Source organism: Aythya marila, assembly GCF_965140915.1.
Source record: "Aythya marila genome assembly, chromosome: 2".
NCBI lineage: Eukaryota > Metazoa > Chordata > Aves > Anseriformes > Anatidae > Aythya > Aythya marila.
The window spans coordinates 85,755,010-85,773,115 of NC_139043.1; positions in this window are offsets into that span (position 1 = coordinate 85,755,010).

Below are 18,106 nucleotides of genomic sequence, written 5' to 3' on the forward strand. Positions count from 1 at the left end.
TAACTTGGAAAGCAAGAAGATAGAAATAACTCAACATGGTGCAAAATTCCTTTATGGAAATAGTGCTGTGTATGAGAAAATCTATAGTCTATGAAGACTGCTATCATATAGGATGTGATCTATTTAGCTATTTAAAATACATTAATGAAATAAAATATCTTTTGTATTTTTCTTATGAAGAAACCAGAGAAGATTCTGGCTTTCCTACTATGGTGTTGGTATTTTGATAAAGATTTCATTTCTTCTATAGTTATAAATTCTGATGTGCTAAACTGATTTAATAGCTCCTTCTGTGGGAATGGGAACTTGTCTCCTTGTGAGTATTATGCACTCTGCATTCACCATTTTGCAATCCCTTCATCAACCTCCTTATAACATTTACTCTTTGGGTGCCATCTGTGCCATTTCCATCTGAGGGAATTCTCAAACCTGAACGAGATACCAGCTTGGTCATATATTGCATGGGCAGCATAATGCACATTGAGCACACAGCGCTCAAGGTGAGGCCACACCAATGCTAAATATAGTGGGAGAATCACCTCTTTTGACCAGCTGCCTATAGTGTGTGTAAAGCACCCCAAAATGCAGTTTGCCTTCTTGGCTGCCAGGGCACACTGCTGTCTCATGCTGAGCCTACTGTCACCAGCATCCCCAGGTCCTTTTCTGCTGAGTTGCTCCCCAGCCACTTGTCTCAGTCTGTACTTGTGTCTGGCAGTACTCCATCCCAGGTGCAGAACACATCTGCCTTTGTTGAACCACATGCCGCTGCTGATTGCCCATTGCTCCAATCCATCTAGATCCCTGTGCAAGGCCTCTCATCCCTCCAGGAAGTCAATAGCACCTCCCAGTTTAGTGTCACCAGAAAACTTGCTGGAGATGCATTCCAGTCCTACATCAAGATCATCAATTAAAACATTGAACAGATCTATACCTTCTACCAGAGGCTGTGGAAGATACAAAGATATGGCTCCAGGTCTTTTTCCAGTGAAGTAAGAATGGAGAAAAAAAAAAAAAAATAGGGTGGCTGCTCCAGCTTCTACTAACTTCTAGTTTTGCTCTGTGAACAGAAGGATCTGTATTGAGTAAGAAATGATTCTTCATTTCATATATGAGTTTTCTTTTTATAGTTAAGTTTTTCTCTTTTTATCCCATTCCATTATTTTTTCCCTGTGTGCTTACTCTGGAAAAGAATTATTGCTCTTTCTATTGTAGCAATGCCCAGAAGCCAACAGAGATCAGAAGCCTGATATATTTGGAACTGTACATACAAGTGGTAGAAGCAATTCCTGCTTCTAAGTATTCACATCCTAAAGGGACATAATAAACAAAGTGGAAAGAGAAAAAGAAATATGGTTGTGGTTTGGTCTTCTCAGAATTACACAGCAGGGTAGTGGATGAAGCAGGAATAGATCAAAAGATGATGGCTGCTGTAGACTTGCAGCACTACAGAAGTGTAGAGTCTAGCAAGGGGCCATCAAGATGGTGAGAGGCTGGAGCACATGACGTGCAAGGAGAAGCTGGGAATTATCATGTTTAGGTTAAAGAAGCAAAGGTTTTGGCAGAAGATAACTGTCGTCTTCTTCTACTAGAAGGGGTGTTGTAGCGGAAATGAAATCAGACTTTTATAAGGTGCACAAAAAAAGGCTCAGAGATAATACTCACATGCTGGAACACAAGTAATTTCAAGTGGATGAAAGGTAAAAATTCACCACCACAAGGGTGTCTGCACACTGCCACAGCTTGCCAGGAGAGTCGGGGAAAGCTCCATCCTTGGAGATCTTCATAACATGCCTGGATAAACCCCTGAGCAGCTAGCTCTAACTTTAATGTCAGCCATGCCTGGAGCAGGTACTGAACCTGAGAAGTCTGGAGGTCCCTTCAGTCCTGCATCCATATGTGTTTCTGGTTATTCATTGTAGGAATTTGGACACAAGTGCTTTTGCTCAACACAGTACTGCTCATCCTCTGAAAACTGTATCTGGTAGGGAAAGAAAACATCTGTGTTTCAAGCAGAGAGGCAAGTAGAGACAAGACAAACTGGGAGGAAAAACATGGTACACATTTGCTTATACTCCAGAAATAATTCTGTGAGACAAGAATATAGATCTTTTCCTATAGCCAAATACACATCCTTTTGTATGTCCAGAGAGGATATGATTTTGTGCTGTCACCTTGACTTACTGGTAGTAAGCCTGTCTGACTGTAAGTAGTAAGTAAGTAAGTAAGTAAATAAGGTAGTATGCCTGTCTATATATGTAATACATACATATTATCTCTGAACTGATCCTCTGGTTACAAAGATAAGACAAGTCATGGACACATAATAACAAGGACACAGAAGTGAAACAACTACTGTTGGTAAACATTTTTCTAAGGTACTGTTTAATCTCTTTCTATTGTGTTTTATAGTGATGCTTGTTTGTTGTTTTGGTTTGGTTTTTGTTTGGTTTTTTGTTTGTTTGTTTGTTTTTGACATTATGTTTACAAGCTACATCTGTAAATACTTTTCATTGCTGAGTTGGCCTAATCTGAGTGAATGCTGAGTAGTTGGGTGTGAAGGAAATAAAACCAGAATACTCACGATTAGAGGAGAAAATAAAACAAAACTACAACAACAAAACTAAAATATCAATTTGGCACTGAGCAATTTGTCTTTAAAGTCTTTAATTTTCACATTTAATTGATTTTTTTTTTTTTTGAAAAAAAAAATCCTTAAGGAAGTGTTGGAATGGGCACTACCTCATACTATTTCTCTATAACTTTCATGAAATAAGTACCGCATACTAGTGTAATATATTTAGATCTATTTTGAATAGATATTCATTTATACATGCAGAACATTAACATTATCACAAGAAGAATGCCACGGGAGTTTCTTTGAACAGATGTTGATCTTTTTTAATATACTTGTTCATTTTCAGGATGCCTGAGTAAAGGTCCCTAGAAATGGGCAAGGTCTTATTTTTCAATAGAATACATGCCTAATTAGTCTGAGAGATCAACAGTGAACAAAGATCTTTTAAAAAGGTCAGACCATCATCAGTTTCTCTAACTAAATAGTTTGCCATAGAACAATGTACTTAATGCAAAACGTTTGTCAGTTCTGCCTGCTCTGTTGTGATGCGGGTTGCAGCCTTTACAATTTCAAACAGTTATCTTGATTTCATTGGATTTTTTTATCAGATTCTACATGTCTTTGGAAAGAGGCTCTACTGAGCACACATGACAGAACAGACTGTAGATTCATGTCTTAACCTCTGCTTTATCTTGAATCATTAAGCAAAAGGGGGAGGGTGATACCTAAGTTTTATAGCAAGCTCTTGCATTTTAGATTGTCCTTACATAATTTATATGTTTTACATTTTTATATAGACTGCTTCTTGGACAATTATACATAGAACTACAAAACAAGCTAAGTCCTGATAAAGAATATGCCTTTTTTTTTTTAATTATTTATTCCTGTGGAGGAGGATGGTATCTCAATATATTATTCCCCAAGTAAAATGCTTCTTAGAAAACATTTTCACTGGTGGCTTTGAAACACAATAAGGTTTTATCGATCTGTAAACTTCCAGCCATCAGGTGTTATAATTGCATTAAGTGAAAACATTTGATCCATAATATTAAGTTTATTAGACTTAAGCACTTAGCCAATACTTGGGACTCTGCACACTGTTTTTGTCAGTTTAGATAGAGGAAACAATGATGAAAGGCACAGTTATTTTACAAAAAAAAAAATAATAATAATAATATTTCAAATGACTCATGGTTTTGTTTTCTCTCACTACAAAGGTTCTAATTTAGTTTATTTTCTGACAGTTTTGGAGCTCCAGGGATTGCAGTTGTTCTGTGCCTGAGGCTGTGGCTATTTTTTGTTCTTCTCTAACAGCTTTTTTGATATCATTTTTCTCTAGCTGATAGGGAATTATCTATTGGAAATGTGTAGCACAAGCCATTAAGCCCACTTCTGATCAACTTTTCAGAAAACCCTCTTATCTATGGGACAACAGGATGAAGTATACAGATAACCTGAACTGCATCATTAGTTCTGTCCTAAATTTCTGAAATATTTTGACAATATCAGATTTACTCAACATCTGAGTCTAACTTGTGATACTCCAAATGACTTTTTGAGGTTGGGGAAAGCTTAGGTTGGAATCAGTGCCCTTCCTGAGGGTATTTTCTCCCAAGGCACCCAGTATGCCCCAGACACTAGTATAATCTAACTGATGGCTCTCAGAAACATCTTCTCAAGCGCAAGGAGTTCACTCCTCAGCAGTGCACTGAAATCAGAATTTCCAGCTTTTTCTGTTCATCAGCCATCCTGGAGGAAGAATTGTTTTTGCATGCCTGTCAAGTTAAGGGGAGAACAGCAGTGTTACAGGAGGAGTTCTGATCACATCAAAAGATGGGTTAATGAAATTACTGTTAGTCTACAGAGAATAGCAATTACTCTACTTCATTAGATTGCTCACTTGGACTCAAATAGCTGCTCTGATAAAAGTTTAAGTATTTTACATCAAGTATTCATTGAATAAGAAACTGGAATATAATTTGTCTTCTTCTGAGGTGAGATCCTCTTCAGTAAATGCACAGAATCCTAAAAAAATGTGGTATAACCAACAGTTTGCTGCCTAGGCTACAACCTACCAAGAAGAATGTCTGCCTTCAATTGTATTTAACATGGCATGAAGGAGCCAGTTTGTCTCTTATTCCTGCATATGATCATAATTCCTGCATGTTAGCATCATTTATTCCTCAGAGGTCAGTATCGGGACTGGCACTGTTTAACATTTTTCTTGGCGACATGGACAGTGGGCTTGAGTGCACACTCACCAAGTGTCCTGGTGACACCAAACTGTATGGTGTGGTCAACGCGATGGAGGGAAGGGATGCCATCCAGAAGGACCTGGACAGGCTCAGGATGTGGGCCTGTGTGACCCTTATGAATTTCAAGAAATCCAAGTGCAAGCTGCTGCATCTGGGCTGGGGCAATCCCAAGAATAAATACAGACTGGGCGGAGAATAGACTGAAAGCAGCCCTGAGGAGAAGGACTTTGAAGTGTGGTTAATGAGAAGATCAACATGAGTGAGCAATGAGGATCCACTTGGTCTTTAATTCCATCAAAGTTAACATAAGCAGACCAGAAAAGTGAACTCCTCCAGGTCTTAAATACACTAGATTTGACCAACTCTAACATCTGGCATCAACCTTGATGCTGCCTTTTCCCTTTCTGTGTATTTTTTCCTTAACATCCCATAATGAGTTTGTACAATCCCTGCATTCTCTTTGCTCTGTCCCAGAATTATATTCCCCTGCATCCCCTATTAGGTCCTAAACCCCTTTCAACAGTAATCCTCCCGAGTTTGCATGAAATTCAGTATGTACAGAGGACTCAAATCCTTCATTTGGAATTCAAGAAGAGAAATCAAAGTGACAGACTGTTAGATCACTGGCCAGAAGAACAGGCTAGCAGACATATGGGATAGCTTATTTTTTATATTTGCAAAATGCTTGGTTAATTTGTGCTGTGATCTGACCACAGTCTAGGATTCACAAGTTATCTCTTTTCTGAAAGTATTTAAATAGCTGCATAGTTAGGCTAACTAGAATGACTAGAATTGTTTGCTGTCATATGGCAGACCTCAGCATTAGAGATCTAGTTATCAATTCTTTTATCTGGATTAAAATAATTAGTTATATCAAAAGAACTATGTTTTTCAGAGCTGCTCATTCAAAATTTAGGAAATGATGACATTAACTCTGCCTCTTGTGCATATGCCATAGACAAGAACACATGACTGGCTGCACTGGTTCAAACCAAAAGTCCATATACCCAGCAATTCCATAGCATGCAGCCAGACACAACAGCAGCCAGAACTGAATGTTTAGGGAAAGAGAATAGAAACAGGGCTAGTACAGAGTGATACTGACCTGTCAAATACAAGGAAGACCACTTGTTATGGGAAAAGAAAACACACAATTAATTGTCCCTCATTTAATGTGTAAAATAAAATAAAATAAAATAAAATGCCAAGTTATAGCTCCAGTAAAAGAAAGAGTAGGGAACTCTCTGGATGTGGTGGTAAAACTGGTAATAAAAACTATCTCCCAGATTGATATTTCTATTCTGATAACACATTTCCTAATGCATTTTTTTAATCTTATAGCTAGCTCTATTCCAGAATCCCGAGGCTTTAGTTTCAATATGACTGGCTTCATGGCAATACAATGAATGTGTTTTGCAACATGTCACATCCTTTGTGTAAAGCAAATGGGCACTTAAATCATAGTATCTATCTTTGCATCTGTTCAAAGGAGATAACGCTGCTATTTGTTAGGCACATGGCATTTGTTATCTGCGCAGATTGTTTACGCAGTCATTTGTGAATGGCTAAGAAAAGCTTAGCATGGGTGTGCTTATGTCAACAAATTGAATGGATGTCCTCATGCTAAGTCCCTTCTTAGAGGGACCTCCCCAGTCAAAGGTTATATATGCCTTTTCCATTGTTATAACATTTGATGGATGATCTTCCAGGGATTCATCTAATCACTTCTACAAATGATTTATATTTTTGGCATGTATGGCTTTCTGAGGCAATGAATTGTATAGTTTAACTACACTTTCTGTGGAAGAAGTCCTTTGTTTTCTTTTAATCTGCAGTTTGGTAATTTATTTTGATGTTTCCTGTAGTACTTGTAAGAAATAGTGAATTATTCCCTATTCATGACCTCACAAACTTTGTCATATTGCCTTAATTATATCTTTCCCATGTGGAAAGGTCCTAAATTCACTTAATCTCTGCTTGTTGCAAAAGCTGTTTCATGCATTTGATTTGTTGTCCTGCACCCCCCATTTCCACAGAATAGATTCTGGATGGGAAATTTTACATATGGAAAATGAGGAAATCTTCATCAAAAACTTAACCTTGAATAACTAGTCTGTTGAGCTCAGTGGCACAAGCAGTGACAACCTCTAGGCGTGCAGTCGTACACAAGTTTTCCTGAATGAAATTTCTTTTCTTCCTGTAAATGTTTCTTCACTGGCTTCCACAGCTGCAATAAATCAGAACATGGGCTTGAAAATGTTTCCTTTCCTGCTGCTCAGCCCTGTAAAAAGTCAGAGTATGTAGCTGAAGCATAGGCTGGAAAGTGTCTATGAGAATCCTTACTGGAAGCTACCAGATCAAAGCTGCAGAGAGTAATAAATAAATAAATATTAAATAATGCCAGGATTAAGATAAACTGTTGTCTGCTTGTTTATGGTTTGTGCAAGTTCTAAGTTTTCTTCTCTTCAGACAGAAATTGGAACTTCCCCAGAAAATCCATACTATATTCACAGAAAGGTATAGGTTGGAAAAGACTTCTGCCAGCCTTCAAGTCCAGGCTCCTACTCAAAGCCAATGCAGTACTCCAGCTAAATCACATTGCTCGAGTCCACATCTGACTATCTTCAGTGACAGAAATTTCACCATCTCTCTTGGCAGTCTGTTCCATTGCTTAACCAGCTTCACTGGGATCTTTTTTTTTTTTTTATAGATTTTGAAATATGATTCTCATTATTAATTCATGTGAGAAAAGATTTAGAATTTCAGATTTCCTTCAGAGATGCCTTTCAATTGTCCCAAAGGAGTGGCTGGCAAGAACAGCAGTTGTCACCTTCTCTGTTGACTAACCATTGAGCAGACACGGTCTAGCAGAGCAGACTTTTCTCACAGAACGGAGATCCTAAATTCTGTACAACCGTTCCCCTTCCAGCACCTTTGACCATTGGTCTTGGCCACTACACCTCACTAATTATTCTGGTCTCTCCTTGCATCTCTTCCCAGTTCTTTTACATTTTATTCTCATTCTCCCACACCAATACTTTCAGTTTCAGGCAATTTTCCCCAGTCCACTCCTGATGCCTCCTTGCAAGTTTGCAACAAACTAGTAGTATGCTTGCAGCTCAGGTATTTCTCTCCCTTCATGCAGGGTTCCTGATCACCAGCAGGCGGAGTACTGCGATCACGGGAGAGCCATTACCTCCCTTCATATGCAAGATGCTGAAGCAGTGGGGCGGGAGTCACAGGTAAATTTCTGCTCTGTTCCTCAACTTCAAGCTCACTTCACATGGAGTATCCAAATAATTGTCTATCTAGACATCTCAAGAGATGTAAGGATTTTTTTTTTTTTTTCCCAAAGTGTATAAGGTTGTCTTATTTGCACCATTTCTTTTGACTAAAACTTCTCAAACTGTTATAAAACTTGCTTGTATTAACATCCACAATAATATATATTTTTCCTAGTTTTATTTATTATTTCATTTAAATTTCCCTTTTGGAAAACAACATCTCTAAAAATGATCTAAACAGTTTCCACACTAATTTTTCTTAAGTGGAAAGTGGGGAATGGGGGGAGAAAGGGACGCCATATACCAAAAACATTAGTTCTGCCAGTCTTTACTCTACAAAACAGATACATTCTGCTAAAGTGTTAGTTACAGCATCACAGTAGGACAAATACTGTAATTTAATAAGAGTCTCAACTGTCTCCTCAGGATCTGTTATGTATCAGTTTGATATCTGAAAATAAATCATTACTACAGTAACATTATAAGTATGCAGCTGATCTTGTCCATTGAAAACAAACAGATGCCTGTTAGAGGATGCTGGTGTATGGTGCTCACGTGACTGTTAAAGCTACCCGAGTCTTAACAACAGCACAAGGTTTCAGCAAACAAATAGCTCAGTGCTCTTAATAAGAACCTACAGAAAAACTGCTCTGCCTAGAAGTACCCATGAGACTCTGCTTCTTCCAGGAGTTTGTTTCATCCAGTACCCTACAATGTTCCAAGTGTAATGGGAACAGTTTGTAATAATTATTTCCATAGTCAGTTCTTTCTGCCCTGATTTATTATTATAGTTATTAAAACAATGACAAACAAACAATAGTAATAGGACTTCTTTTGTGGCAGTTCTTCATTTTCCTATAAATTTGAAAGTCATCAGTTGAATGGAAAGTTCCGATCAATTTGCCAGTTCTTATAGTGACCAATTTCTGAATAAGGTTTTCAAATCCATAAGTTAAAATTTATATTCTGATGGCTGTAGTCGATCAAGGAGTTTTGCTAAATTTCAAGTGGCAGAGTTTCTTTTGTTGTTGTTGTTGTTTCTGTATCTATATCCTTTGTTGGCTGAAAACCCAAGTACAATTTTTATGCCAGTTTTCATACTGAAGTGCTGCCCAGAAAGCAAAAAGCTGTTATTTTCTGTTGACACTAAAATTTGATGCAGTAATGAAGTATAAATATCGTAACAAAATTTTTAAGTGATTTAGAGAAGCAGATATGAACAACTTTCTCTGTCTTCAAGAGAAGGTTTAAATAAGGCCTCAGCAAAGAAATAGGAAAGGAAGTAGCATACTCTTCAACTCCTTGGGCTTCACAAGACACATAGATCCTATGAAAGGGTCCTTCACTAGCAGCACTCTGCAACCATTTCTGAAAACATCTGAAAGACCTTGGAAAAGGAAAGAGCCTATAGTTCTGTGAGCGCACACTTTAGTTGCACTTGTTTGAGAGGCAAAGGAAGATTGCACGTGCATAGAGAACTTACTCATACAAGACTGGAAATCCTTTGTCAGGTAAGAGACTGGCACTACTTGGGCCAACTGACAAGGGCTAATGATAGGCCTCCAGGATGTTATTTCTTCTCCCCATTTCCCCTTGCCATCCAACATCAGTATGCAAGGTGAGTGATGACCCTCCAACTCTCATGTTTTGATGCTGGTTGCTGACGAAGAGATACTAGCACACAGTGACAAACTGCTACAGGTTACTGATGGGGCATGCCACTAGCAGCCATGTATAGCTGCATGACTGCTAGGTAAAAACAGCCTCAAATGAATCTATACCTTTTCTATATGGAAGCAAAAAGGAGTCTTTACATTTGATACAAATACCGTCCTCTTCCCCCATCACATCCATGTTCTCATAAGCAATTATTAAGATTGCACCATGCTTTATCATTGGTCTTGTTGAAAGAGTGGCCGCAATATCTATTAAATATGCCCCCCACAAACTTCTTCCTTTCTTCGTACATGGTTTTCCCCACCTATACCCTACTAAAGATGTATGTCTCCTTATGCTATGGTTCACAGCCTGTTTGGCAGTATACAGATAGGTAAGCTTCCTAAATTCACAGAAACTTGTACTCCTTTTAATACTTTTATGAACATTCTAAAATCCAAAGAGAATAGGGGCTTATTTCCATCAAACAATTCCATTATAGAATTGTGTTAATGGGAAGAAAAAAAAAAAGCCATGTAGAAATCAAGGTTTTGTACTTATCATTAAAGTATTGCTTTTCACCCAAGTAACTCTCTAAAAGACACTTTGATCAAACTGGAATACACAAATGAGTGATGATCTGGATGAGGGCATTCGATGATCTGGACAAGGGCATTGAGTGTACCCTCAGTAAGTTCGCAGATGACACCAAGTTAGGTGCGTGTGTCGATCTGCTTGAGGGTAGGAAGGCTCTGCAGGAGGATCTGGATAGGCTGCACCGATGGGCTGAGGTCAATTGCATGAAGTTCAACAAGGCCAAGAGCAGGGTTCTGCACCTGGGGCACAATAACCCCAAGCAGAGCTACAGGCTGGGAGAGGATTGGTTGGAAAGCTGCCAGGCAGAGAAGGACCTGGGAGTATTGGTTGATAGTTGGCTGAATATAAGCCAGCAGTGTACTCAGGTGGCCAAGAAGGCCAACAGCATCCTGGCTTGTATAAGAAGCAGTGTGGCCAGCAGGGCTAGGGAAATGATCGTCCCTCTGTACTCGGCTCTGGTGAGGCCGCACCTCGAGTACTGTGTTCAGTTTTGGGCCCCTCGCTACAAGAAGGACATTGAGGTGCTTGAGCAAGTCCAGAGAAGGGCAGCAAAGCTGGTGAGGGGTCTGGAGAACAAGTCCTATGAGGGGCGGCTGAGGGAGCTGGGCTTGTTCAGCCTGGAGAAAAGGAGGCTCAGGGGCGACCTTATCGCTCTCTACAGGTACCTTAAAGGGGGCTGTAGCGAGGTGGGGATTGGTCTATTCTCCCACGTGCCTGGTGTCAGGACGAGGGGGAATGGGCTAAAGTTGCACCAGGGGAGTTTTAGGTTGCATGTTTGGAAGAACTTCTTTACCAAAAGGGTTGTGAGGCATTGGAACAGGCTGCCCAGGGAAGTGGTGGATTCACCATCCCTGGAGGTCTTTAAAAGACGTTTAGATTGAGAGCTTAGGGGTATGGTTTAGTGGAGGACTGTTAGTGTTAGGTCAGAGGTTGGACTCGATGATCTTGAGGTCTCTTCCAACCTAGAAATTCTGTGATTCTGTGATTCTGAGTGGAAATCAGCAACCAACCTAATATACATATCTATCTGTCTACCTATCTATCTATATTTCACGAAGTACATGATGCATAGTACAACCCACAAAAATCTATCTCCTTACAGAACATTTCAGAACATGTCTATATAAATTTCATCTGTGCTTTGGCCAAACCAGGCCTGTAAACTATGCAGCTGTAATAGCTCAGCTCAAATTCTGAGCTACTACATCTTTCAGAGAAAATTTAGCTTCACTCCTGCGATTCTGGACAGTAGGATACTCAAGTCTTCAGGTGACTATAATAAATATACACATACATCATCTTTAAGAGTTGTGGAGAAATGTGGAATGCATCTTTAGTGTAGGATTATGACTATAGACAGACAGTTAGCATGAACAGGTCTGAGATATTTGAACTTGCTCAGTGAAAACCAAGTCTCTAGAGACTTCATTGAATAAATGTTCAACATTTCTTAATATATATTTGCAGGCTGAGATTTTTCAAAACCCTTTATCTTAATCTGTTTGGTCGATTTCTATAGCAGCAAAAAATTACCTTCCTGATTAAAATGTCATTTTTCTGCCAAGATCTTTGCATAAAAACCCATCAGTGTCTCAGAAGGATTGTCAGATAATTTTAATGCAAAAACACACATTTTATCCAATTCTTGTCCTCAGAAGCACCTGGAATAATTTGTCTGAACTTTACAGAAAGTTTTATCTTGAGGTAGAGCTGTAGGATAAGATCAAATAGATTTGGCAAAAATTATAAATGGATAAAGATGGAATGTGAAATTTCAAGGGAAACCCATGCAAATAAAGTTTTCTAACTTGAAAAATCTACTTTCCAAACTATATTTTATAGACTGATTAAGAATTTAATAAAAGTCCACTGCTTTGTCTGTCTGTTTTGCTCTCCTGAACAGCTCAGGCCATATAATTTCAACAAGTAAGACTCTCCTTTTACTAGAAACTGACTTGAAAACTTCAAACTCTTGAGTACCATTACAAACACTCAAAATTGTTCCACTTGTGCCAATAATTAATAACTTACTGATAAATTTGTAGTTCTGAGTCCAAACTTATCTAGCTTTATGCTGAAAGCTCTAAATCGTGTTTTAGTTGTGGTTTTTAGTTGTTGTTGTTGTTTTGTTTGTTTGTTTGTTTTTCCTACAGAGAGAGCCCTTTGCTATCTGGAATCTTTCTCCCATATAGTTAGTTACAGGTTTTCAATTTTGTTTTTGACTAACTGAATAGTCCTTTTCTCTTAAAGCCCTGGTGATGTGCTTGTTTCTAACAAGGGAAAAAAAAAAAAAAAAAAAAAAAACACTTGCAGAGGTTGCAGAGCACTTCCATTTAGAAGGCTTTTGTTTTTCATATGCAAACTCATACAAGAGTATGTTAAATTTAAAGCAAAATGCATTAAATTGACAAAGACATTTGCTATATTCATAGCAGACTTCTCAAGTGAATTCAAAGCTTAAGAAATTAATAATTAATAATTCATATGAGAGAAATGCATGATTTTTTTGATGCCTGCTTGGGCTCTGAACTGCTTTTCATGAATTTCATCTCAGGAAGCTTTGTCGATTCAGTTTGAGACATTTCAAGACGAGGATTTTTTCAGTGATTAATTTTTTGCATGTTTGTGGGCACAACTGGTAAATTTCAATTGTAATAAATGTTACATGAGGATATGAATGCAGCATTGACTTTGCATTGGTTTTATTAAAGTTCAATTTATCTTCATAATTCCTTCCATGACTATTCAAAATTAGATTTCTGTACTAAGTTAATCAGTACACTGGAATATTTCCAGATGAGAAGAAATACATACGTGCAAATAAAGCAACTTAAAATTCTTATTATTATCAGAATTGGCTTTTGCAGCAAGTGAATGAGATTCATCTGACTTTTATGTTCATTAAAAGTTAAAAAAAAAAATCTTCTTATAACCAAAGTCATACTATCTTTTAATATTTCTGACAATGAGGTTTTTCATAGCTAGTTCAATGTGGGAGTAATCTAATTAAACATACATTGTGCTTAAAAAAATGATAGAAATTCTAATTTAGTCAATGAAGTGGCTATGCAAGAAGAATAAAATATCAGCTGTGACAAAAACTCACCTGTCTGTGGCTTTAATTAAAACAAAGGCCTGCTGTTGTTAACGCCCTCTCAGTCACTGTAAGCATCTTCTGTTCTTGAAATAAGTATGATGTTCAATAAGGTCTTGGTTTTCTTAAATTTTCTTCTGTGTTTTTCTTTTTCATTTTCTCTCAGGGGTGATCTTATAGTCAAAGGTATGGTTTCATATAACCATATTCTATAATAGTTTAACAGGTTTAACCCATGACTTTGTCTATCAAAGAAATTGCCTTTTTACCCAAGTCATCTTCCAGCTTTATCATTTTTCTTTCTCTCTCTAGTCCCATAAATCTTCTACTCATAGGTGTGAAATAGTCAGTTCAGACAAAGTGAATGGTGGGTACTGCAAGATCTTATAAAAGAGGACTCTTCGTTGAGATATTGAAGCTGAGTTCAAACCTCTTCAGGCTAGGAAATCACCGAACCCAAATGTTCCACCTTCCTAAATGACAACTAAATAATTCTATAACAAGTGAGCACTTGCAACATCAGAGCCACTTGTAAGTGATCTGAAAATATTCTCGGTATGTTAAACCTACTTTTAAGCACAGCTCTGTGTCCAGTGAAGTCTTGAGCAGAACTGACCTTGGTTTCAAACCATCTCAGGTGTGCACACATTCCACCACTCTCTTCAGACTGAGGTGCGCTCAAGAGCTGACATAGCTTGTCAATGTTAAGGTTCAAAATTCAAATGATTAGAATTACTGATCAAATCTCTTTGTCAAGTTATTCATTCCCTATTTCAACCTGGGTCTTAATCTGCATATGCACTTGGAATCATTCTGTGTAACATTGAGTCTGTCAGCCTACAAATTATATTCCTATTATATACTCATATATATATACTTATATAGCACTGGTCTATATACAAATTGTATTCCTATATATACTTATGTGATTATTAATTCTGATAGTTTAGCATCAGAGGAAAAAAACTGATAGTCCAGAGGGGATGAGAGTCAGCGCTTGGATTTGCAAAGAACTTGCTCTCAGCCAGAGCTCTGCTGCAGTGTGAGCACATGCTGGTAACCCTGTGAAGGGCATGCTAGGCAGTTTAGCACTGCTGTTTCCTTGCCCCCAGCATGGCACCAAGTAATGCTATTTTTAATATAAGAAATCAAAATTTAATACAAGAAATTAAAAGGTGCAGAATCACTGAAAAGGCAAAAGCACTAGCTAGGAATATTTGCCACACCTTTCTATAAGCTGCATCAGTCCATTACTAAAATAAATATGTACATTTTTGAAATGCTCTACTATAAAGCTGCAAAGGATTCTGTGATCATGGCAAAAGACTCTCTAGATGGTGAAAAGGATGTGAGGAAGTCTACACTGTCTGGTCCAGGGACTATTGCAGATGGTATAAATGTAGCCTGAAAGTTTCAACTTAACTGCAGAGAGTGATGGTGCAGTGTGTACTGCAGGTACAATACAGGTGTGGCTAGTTCCTGTTTCTTTTCAATATCAAAAGATCAGACATTGCTCCAAATGTAGTTTTTGTTTCATAAGAAAACTAGGATATGTATAATCACTTATCACTGTAATCTACAGTAAGTATTATATCTACCCATCCGTCCAATATATGCAATGAGTCTGAGACATACTTTCATGTAGTGCTTCCAAATTTCACAATTTTTCATCTGATTAAATTATATTCCCATGCTTGCTTTTATAGAAATATTCAGAGAGACTGTCAGTTCCCTCGAAAGACTGTTTGCTCTATCAGCTGGAGATCATACTTTAGATTTTTTAATTGATTTTTAGATTTTAAGGTTGGATTGATTGAAGCATGATTGAAAAGTATAAATAGATTTAAGCACATCCTTTTTATACTCCTAAGCTTCCTTGATTTCTTGATTAGTTAACAACTATGACAGAAAATGTAATTGAAACATTGTATTAACTTTATATCTCAACATTCATCGGAATGCTTTACTCTAAATAAATTTGAAAGAGGTTGCATTTATAACCTGAAACTATAAGCACAGACAATTCAAATGTGAAATAACCCCAACATCAAATCATAGCCCTAGAATTAAGTATAACTGTCTCAGAGGATGTTTCCCATTATTATACATATTTTCATAATACTGATACATCATTTTAGTAACTGAATTCCCATTGTGATTTAAGACAGATGCTCCTAACTGCCATCCCTCATCATTAATTTAATCTATCAGGTTCCAATTTGTCTAGAACAGCAAAGAATTCAAAGTATACTCCAAGCTATTTCTACCTAACTCAATTTCTATATTAATAAATCCCTTAGGTTTCAGTGCAGTTACACAGTCTGCAAAGATGTTCTTCCACAAAGGGCAAAAAGATTATGGGAAGACCATGAGACTATTCTGATTTAAAGATTTATATATCATTATTTACTTTAAACTGATCTTACCCAACACTTCACCAAGGGCATGCCACCTACCAGAAAGTGATCAAGTTCAGCTGCTCAGTAATTCATCACCTGCCATCCAGGATTTCATAACAGACTGTAAATCCATTCTTAGGCTGTTACAGCTGTGGAGCTCAACAGGTCAACTTAAATCACTTTGGGTGCATAAGGCTCTGAATGAAAGGTGGAATAAGAAAAGTTTAGGTGCATGAACAACCTGTTACTGACTCCCAGCTTCTCAGCAGATACATAGGTGTTTTGTTGAGTTTCAGGAAGATGTTTCTTTATTCTTCTGCTCTGTGTCACATTTCCATTTAAGTTTGCCACTTCATCATTCAGCAGGAGTCTTTCACTCAACTTCAGCAAGAGTCTTTCAGGTTTCAGTTTTCTTCTTTTCCCTGGCTATGCTCTTTCCTTACAGTTTGCCTCAGGTGAGATAGATGTGCATATACCACAGCTTACTACTTCTTTGTCTCTCAGCTCCCTATGGGAGCTCTGGGAGTTCCAGCAAACCCATACTGAGTCTCCAAGACACCAGCGCTTCCCTGTGCACCATGCCATCTCATCTCAGAAAGATCAGCCTTGAAGCAAGCTTTTCACCTTTTTCTGCATAACCTGAAGTTGTCTCCTCAGCAAGCTCACGTGAGATTTAGCAAAAAGAAACACCACCCATTTTCCTTCTTCCAAAGCAGACATTCTTCCAGAGGCTTATCCTACTGTTTGCGATGATTTCATTTTGAAAATGCACAGCTGTGTAGTGAGGGAAATAAGGAATTTTGCTAATTTGGGAGGCAGCAGTTGAAAGATGTTGTGCTAGAGATGTCTGTGGGATAAGTTTGGTAACTCAGTATTGAAATACCTTATAATTAACACTGTTGATATTTCAAATTGGTATACTAGCTATAATCTCATGTGAGAAAAGAACTAGTCACTTCTCTGAGATAATATCTCATACTGCTTCTGAATATGAGCTTTCAGAAATGAGCGGGCACTGCCACAGTTTTCCATGTTTTTAACTCAGTGAGCAAAAAGTTTAATGAACTGTTAATATAACAGATAAATGGACTAGGTTTTGGAGATATAGCAAATCAGAGGCATTCCCACTGGAATTAGCAAGGTACCAGTGTAAAATCAAGCATGGAGAATGTTTCATCTTAGAAATCTGGGAAAACAGATATTAGAGGGAACTGATCTTAAAGAGAAGAATAAAAATCAGTTTTACTCTTCACTGATATGTAAAGTCCAGAAAGTTTTAAGACTTTCCTCTAAGAAAAAACTATCTCGCAAAGATAATTATTTCAATATATGAGTAGTGATAATCCACAGAAATGAGTGCACAAATCAATAGAAAGAGAAGTTTTAAGGGAAATGGTTCAATACTTATGGAAAACATGAAAAATTAATGGAATAATTCATTCATTTTTCCCCTTATTACCATTTAGATGAGCTCAAAGCGAGCAGTTAGCACAATAAAATGTGATTACTTTTTAAACTATTCAGAAAGATCGGAGTAAAAGGCAGTGTCTAAGTATCATATCACAAAGTATTTAGAATGCAATTTTTGGTGTGAACTTATTAAATATTATGCATGGATAACAGATGTTTTAATGATGAGAAAAAGATGAAAAAAGTGCTAATGATTAGCACTTCCATTTTCAGGGGAATGAGAAGCCTTATGTTTTGCTTTTGCAGCAGTAGCAATGTCAGAACTCAGACTTTCATCAAATATATCATAATATATGACACAGAGTTTGAAGTTCCTTTCTCTTGAAAGCAAACTATTATGAGATTATTTTAGCCAATTAATTTATAGGTCCTAGAACCATTAAAAAAAAAAAAAAAAAAAAAAAAAGTTGAAAGTATCCTCTAACAATCTCTAACAGCAAATACCAGAGAATTTTTTAATCACATATTTTTTAAGACTCATTTTTTCATGAACTCCAATTTATTATTTCAGATTGATTGCCTATTTTAGCTTTCTAGGAAACACAGACTCCATCAAAATATAAACACAACTTTAGGTCTAAAAGTGAGTTTCCTATAGTACAAAAATAAAGTATAGCCTATGTAATATCAGGACAGTCCTCCCTGTGATGATATACTTCAAAACAGCTGGTGTTATGATAGCATCATACTTGTGAGGTCACTCTCAGTAGCTCTGAAATGTCATTATGATATGGGGAGGTTCCTGAGGACTGGAAGAGAGCAAATGTCACTTTTGC